The sequence below is a fragment of the Etheostoma spectabile genome, unplaced genomic scaffold (genome assembly GCF_008692095.1).
Source record: "Etheostoma spectabile isolate EspeVRDwgs_2016 unplaced genomic scaffold, UIUC_Espe_1.0 scaffold00003857, whole genome shotgun sequence".
Taxonomy (NCBI): Eukaryota; Metazoa; Chordata; class Actinopteri; order Perciformes; family Percidae; genus Etheostoma; species Etheostoma spectabile.
In genome coordinates, this window is record NW_022603083.1 from 7,618 (window position 1) to 14,559 (window position 6,942).

Below are 6,942 nucleotides of genomic sequence, written 5' to 3' on the forward strand. Positions count from 1 at the left end.
TTTGCCCAGGTTTGATTTCCAGCCACTGCAGTTGCATTTACAGGTTTTGAAGCCATATACAACATTAACATTACACGTTTTACCCAGGTTTCTTCTTTTATTCAGTAATATTTCAATTTCCTTGCGGGAGTCATCCCAAAGGATTAATAAAGATAAGTCTAAGTCTATCTCAGAAAAAGTAAAAAAACTCTGAAAATCTTCAGGGGATGTAGCTCAGTGGTAGAGCGCATGCTTTACATGTATGAGGACCTGGCATCTCCAGCAGGTATATGGTAGAGTCTTTAAAAGAGGTGCAAAGATATTACCTCCTGTGGTAATCTGACTGGTAGACAGCACAACAAGCACTTTAAACGTACATGTTTCTATTTACAGTATTTATTAACTGTAGTGTAATGTATTTATTGTTTTATGCTCCAGTTTTAATGGGTGTTACAGCAGGTATTAGCACTGTAGTTTCTATTTTTATGGATGAAATTAACTTGACAAACTATTAAGTTTACTTTTCAGGCGGTGGAGACATTTCACTTCAGACACTAGCAGCAACAGACGCTATGTTAAACATCAACAGACTGGAAATATACTTCCTGCTGATACAAAGCATACTGATTAGCAGAGGATGGTTTCGATCCATCGACCTCTGGGTTATGGGCCCAGCACGCTTCCGCTGCGCCACTCTGCTTTGCTGTTTGTGCTCAGGGGCTGGAAAAACAAGCCTAAATATGTCGGTCAAAGGCAGAAAGGAACTGTTCACTTGTGGCCATTAACGACCAAAAGACAAACTTGAAGAATAAAAAAAAATATTATGCATTGTCATGTTTCCTGTATTGAGTATCATTGTCAAACATGACACCATACCTTTTGACAGCGAGAGGTACCCCACTACCACAGAACGATTAGAGAACGTTAGGGAACGTTAGTTTTTGGTTCTCTAAAGGTTAGTTCGAACCAAACCAAAAACTAACGTTTAGGGAACGTTCCTCCTGGTTATAACGTTCCCTAAACATTAAGAGAACCAACCAACTGCAACGTTCCCCCTGCGGTTGCGCCGTACCTTCACACACGCAAACACACATAATTTAATGGTGTCACACATCCCTTTTAACAAATGGCAATGTGCCGTCATGACAATATTGTAATATCTCATAGGTACTGGAAGCCACCAATGCATCTCTGAGCATTTATGTTTGAGTCTCAATACCAATGTGTTGCAAGATTTGCAGTGAACGTTATATTGTCCAGCAATGGTGGTATAGTGGTGAGCATAGCTGCCTTCCAAGCAGTTGATATGGCTTTGATTCCCAGCCAGTAACTTTCTTTGAGTAATGTTATTTGCTTTGTTTGTCAAAACTAACCAGAAAGGTTACTCTCCCAGTTTGGGAGAGTATCAAACCCAGTTTGATAAAAAAATTGATCTCGGTTATATCGCACAAATAAGGGAGCATAACAATCAATCAAGCTGCCTCCATGAGGATCCACAGACATAGACATGTTCCACCACCCGCAATTAAGCCTGTCTCCTCAGCTTCTAGGCGCCGCTGCATCACTTCCTCTTCAGCTGGAGGCGTGTACCGGTCCCGCCGAGGTGTTGTATTGCTTTGTTGTTATTTTGTTTTGGTTTTTTGTTTACCATTGCCGTACAATTGTCTTTGTGTGTGTGTGTGTGTGTGTGTAGTTTTTACATTTTTTCTTCCATCTCGTTCCATGTTCCATGTTCTTGTTTGGACACGCACACAGGGGACAAGCTTGTGAGCACGTACAGCTGTCGCAGGAAGACGGCCCGCTGGCCCCTCGACGTGTCCACAACATCCTCGACGTGTCTGCCTACAACGCCTTCGTGCTGTGGCGCCGTGCCGATAAACTGAGAAAAACAGAAAACCAAACACTTCTAGAGGTCCAACCTTACACATAGGAAACTGAAAAGTACTGAACCAACATCAACTTAATAAGACAACGTGTGGCCGCTGGTTGGGAGGCAAGGAGGATGAGGAATGCCTGCTGGCCTCTTCCCCCCTGACGTCCGCCATCTTGCTTCTTTAAATATCCCGTACTCAACAGCTGCAGCCAATCATGAGTTGGGTGTGGGCTGCCTTCACCAGTCATCCGCAAGCCCCGGCACAGCGTTATTTGCATACAAAAAAAGAAAAACACAGGACATACGCACGGCAAAAAACTAATACGACAGCAGTGGTAACAAGAATACATGGGGATTTTATGAAAAGAAACTGCCAAGCAACACTAGCACGGCACTTTGGGCACTGACTGCTTGATTTAAACGTCTTCAGTGCTGCTGGAATGAAATTAATAAATTGATTATTTGATATTAGTTGGCTATATCGCAATATGCAATTGAAAGAAGAATCACTGTGTCTTCATAGATCTAAGAAGAGGGAGCCAACTCATAGGGATCTGCACCACCAATAAACTGTAATTTCTCAAAACTCATCCCCCCTATATGTCACTGAATTATTATTCTTCTGTAGTTAGTAACCCTGTGAGCAGGGCTTGAACCTGCGCAGGAGACCCATTGGATTTCAATTCCACGCCTTAACCACTCGGCCATCACAGCTGAAAAATATGTTCTGTTTTTACAGCGGAGAACCCCTGATGCCTGACAGACTCTTCAGACCAATCAGACAAAGATAGAGCCTATCTCACAAGTACCTTGGGCAGTTCTGAATGACTCATGGGATTCCCAAGCACTTCAGTTCCAAAGGATCATTCACATCTTGAGGGTATTTCAGGTGTAATGTGGGTAGTTTAATCCCCCCCTTTAGATGATCTTTCATTTCCGAACCAGTCCAGATGAAGAATTAACAAGTTATTGAATCACATGTCAATGAGAAACATACATGTGTACAGACAGGCTAGCAGCAACAGCGCAAGAAATGCCACGCAACAGAAATGCCATGCTCACTCCACACAGGCAGTGGCAGGAGCCTTACCCCTGACTTCCACCAACTGCGAATCCACTCCGCTTCGTGTCTGCTCCGTGATCCGCAGTCCGTCAACACCCACCAGGTCCGGATTTTGTTGTTGCAGGCCATGACGGACCGCTGAAGTCACATGGACCGACAGGATCTCGTGAATTCATGTATGATCACGGCGATATAATAGGATGTAGTTTCTATAAACAGAACCACAAACCTGATAAATGAACTAGCTTAAACTTGCATTGCTCTGAATTTAATGTATTTTCATGTATCATCTTAAGTCTGTGTTAATGTAGTTTTCTGTGTAAATGTAACATGCTTTTTTCATTTGCTACCAGGCTTAATGAGTAGCATGGGGATTGGGTAGACATGATGATGGATGCAAACAGAGGTAAGGACTGCAACAACAAGATGCTGCAGGGATTGAACCCTGGATCTCCTGTTTACTAGACAGCACTTTAACCAGCTAAACCACAGCACCCCGTGAGTACTACTCACAAACAAAACAACAAACTTACTCTCATTCAGAAGCCATAGAAGAGCGGTGCAAATATTTCATCAGAGTGATGGCTTGTGGGAAGAAACTGTTCTTGAGTCTGTTGGTTTTGGCATAAAGTGCTCTGTAGCGCCTACCAGAGGGGAGAAGCTGGAATAGTTGTGTTCTGGGTGAGATCGGTGTCCGGAGTGAGATGGGTGAGAGTGCGTGAGGCCATCCGTCATCACCTGCACACTTGATGATGTCATTGGTGGAAGTCTAAACCAGTGATTCCCAAAATGGCTGAACTAACAGCGTGCAGCCCACCTGCACCTATTAAAGCCAGCATTCCACTCCACTGGTATAGACTGTTTTCAGCCACATACAATGTTATAAACAACATCACGGCTGTGGCTCAGTGGTGGAGTGGTTGTCTGCCAATCGGAAGGTTGGTGGTTCGATCCTTGGCCCTGCAGTCATTGTCGAAGTGTCCTTTGGCAAGACACTGAACCCCGAGTTGCCCCGGTGCTGCGTATCGGAGTGTGAGTGTGTTTGATTGTTTATCTGATGAGCAGATGGCAGCAGCGGCCACAGTGTGTGAATGTTTCCTGTAGATGTAAAAGCGCTTTGAGCAGTTTTTAAGACTGGAAAAAATATAATAAGCACATTTCCATCACATGTCACTTATGTGCTGTAGAAAACCAGGCAACTGGTAACTTTGTTGCGCTTGTAAAGAATCACATGCATACACTTCAATAAGTGAGAACCAGGCACTGCTGGGATTGGACCCATGATCTCCTGTTTACAAGACAGGCGCTTTAAACCACTAAGCTACAGCGCCTTCTACAGATAACCCTGTCTTGCAAGAATACAATGAGCTAATGAACAGGGTTGCTTCCATCCATCCATCTTCGTCCAGCCGTTCCAGCAGGGGACCCCCTATGACTCCGAAAATGAAAACAGCTGAACGCAAAGATACTGAATTGCAAGTACAGCCGCACCTTTTGTGAGCATCTGCATTATCACCCATGTAAAGTTACCATGTGTACACAGTAGACCTATCTACTGCTGTATTCATTGTTTGTGGCAAGAGCTTTAAAACCTATTCTTGACTTGCCTTGTTCCACATCCTGTGTGAACGCTTAGCTTACTAAATGACTTAAGTTAGCCAGTAATTGTTGTGGGCCTTCAATAGCATAAGTGTTAATATTATGAAAGAAGCTGCTGACAACCAATGTTGCCTTTCAGAACAGTGGTTCCATGGTGTAATGGTAAGCACTCTGGACTTGAAGTGATCCAAGTTCAAGTCTTGGTGGAAACTGGTTTTTAGCCAGAGTACTGGTGAAATTAAAAAAATCAACCTGTCCACATCTAGGCTAACGGGTAAAATATTCTTGGCTGTTTGACTGAAAACAGTATGTTGGTGGTGGCATGTTGCGCTGTGACCTGTACTTCATGTTAACTGAAAGGAGCTCCAAATTTAGACTTAGTTGAACATATTGAAGATATTTTCACAATGTTGACCAAAATGTCAGTCTATTTCCCATCTAGTAGGCACATTTCTGGACACAGGTGGACATTTTGGACAGAAACATGGTGGATCTTGATTCCCACCACAGGATTTAACCTGCACTGCACATTGGTGTACAGAGTCAGTAAGATGCTTCACATCCCGCGCAATGTATTGCCATTGTCAAGCACATTTCACACTGGTGACATTCTTCCATGTCCCCATAAACCCATATATTTGGGCTGACAATAGGGAAACCTTCCTTTATAAGTATGACCTGGATGACTGAGAACCTACTATATTATGACATAGTTGACTTACCATATTATTTATTTCTGTGAGAGATCCTACTACACGTTGGATTATTCAGTCAGGAAGGCTGAGCGGTCCAAGGTGCTGCGTTCAGGTCGCAGTCTCCACTGGAGGCGTTGGTCAATATTGTTTTTTTGTTTTGTTTTTGCTGTTGTTGTGGTGGTGTAACTTAGGGGAGTGATAAGATAAGTTGCTTGCAAGGGTTACACAATCATCAGCACACATTTGCACACCGACTTTCAACAGTACATCCCTTACCTACTTCACATACGCTCTTTTGGTTGCTTGGCCATTCTTATCAAATATGGCTGCCAGAAAGGGATGGGGACGAAGATGGTGGCATCTTGTTTAATTAGTTACACAGTTAAGCAGTTACACTTATATTCCATGGTCTTCTTTTTATTTTATTAGCATGTTTATTGAGCTAAATTTGAGACAATGAGGGTGTTTGTGGGGTTGAGGGTATTCTGGGGTTGTGTAAATAAAGTAGGCAGGACTAGATTATAGTCGATAGATATCAGAGATCAACCCATTACCTTAATTTTTATGCGTTGTACTTTTCCCTTGCCGGGTGAGTTAGGGAAACTGTTACAGCATAGCAGAGTATTCTGTCCACCTCCACACGAGTAGTCTTCTCTTCAAGCAGACTTACTGCCTCCTGGTCTTGTCTTGACCTGGTTACCACTTTCTCATTTTTGTATGGCAGCACATCCAGCTGCTAGAGATTCTCAACAATCTGGAAGAGCTCCATGTTGGAAGGAACAGTGGACGTCCACGATACGTGCTGGGCCCTAAAACGTTCCCCCCCAGTCTGGTTCGAATGGTGACTGGTCCACCTGGTGGACCGACTTCACTGGCTCTATGGGGGTGAGATGTGGATGATCAGCACCAATGAGAAGGAGTGGGCTGGCGTTCTCAAACTGCTGAAGGGAGAGACCTGCCAGGTACTTCTACCTCTTCTGCAGACTGACTGGATAGGATTGATCCGCTAAGCCTAGGCGAGCTAACCCGTTACTCCCAATACTACAGTACACTGTATGTTTAGCTTATACAAGGTAAAAGACAAATTAAGACTTAACAGGGTAGCTACTTGTGGAGGTGCTGTGGCTTAGTTGGTTAAAGTGCCTGTCTAGTAAACATGAGATCCTGGGTTCAAATCCCAGCAGCACCTTGGTGTTGGAGAGATTACCTCTTTTGGCGTGTCATCATCATGTCAACCCAATCCCTGTGAAAGTACCCTGGTAGTAAATGAAAATGGCATGTTACATTTACACAGAAACACCAATAACATGCCCACAAGGTGTTCTATTTGCCTGATAACTAATTAAATTAGTTAATAAATGCGCTACTTTGGCTCCACTACAGTTCTGTGTCAGTCAACTGCTCCATTTCACTCACCACTGAGTCAGACTTAATGCCCCGCCCACAACAACAGCTGATTAGCAGGCAACTTAAAAACAAGTACAGGTAATCTCTGCAACAACAAGGTGCTGCTGGGATTTGAACTCAGGAATTTCTGCTGACTAGACAGGCACTTTAACCAACTAAGCCACAGCACCTCTGTGGATAAACACGGATGCATGGCCTTATGGAGGTACTCAGTGTAAATAACTGAGGTGGTTGGGTCATCTGGTAAGGATGCCTCCTGGGGTTCTCCGTAGAGAGCTGGTCCAGGCACGTCCAGCTGGGAGGAGGCCTTTGGGTATACTATGACT

General features: G+C 43.9%; 1 non-coding gene across 1 annotated transcript; it reads left to right on the forward strand.

Moving 5' to 3' along the window:
• The first annotated feature begins 6,324 nt into the window (after window positions 1-6,324).
• On the forward strand, window positions 6,325-6,398 carry trnat-agu (transfer RNA threonine (anticodon AGU)). Its single transcript has one exon. It is a non-coding gene; the product is annotated as a tRNA-Thr (tRNA).
• The last annotated feature ends 544 nt before the right edge of the window (window positions 6,399-6,942 follow it).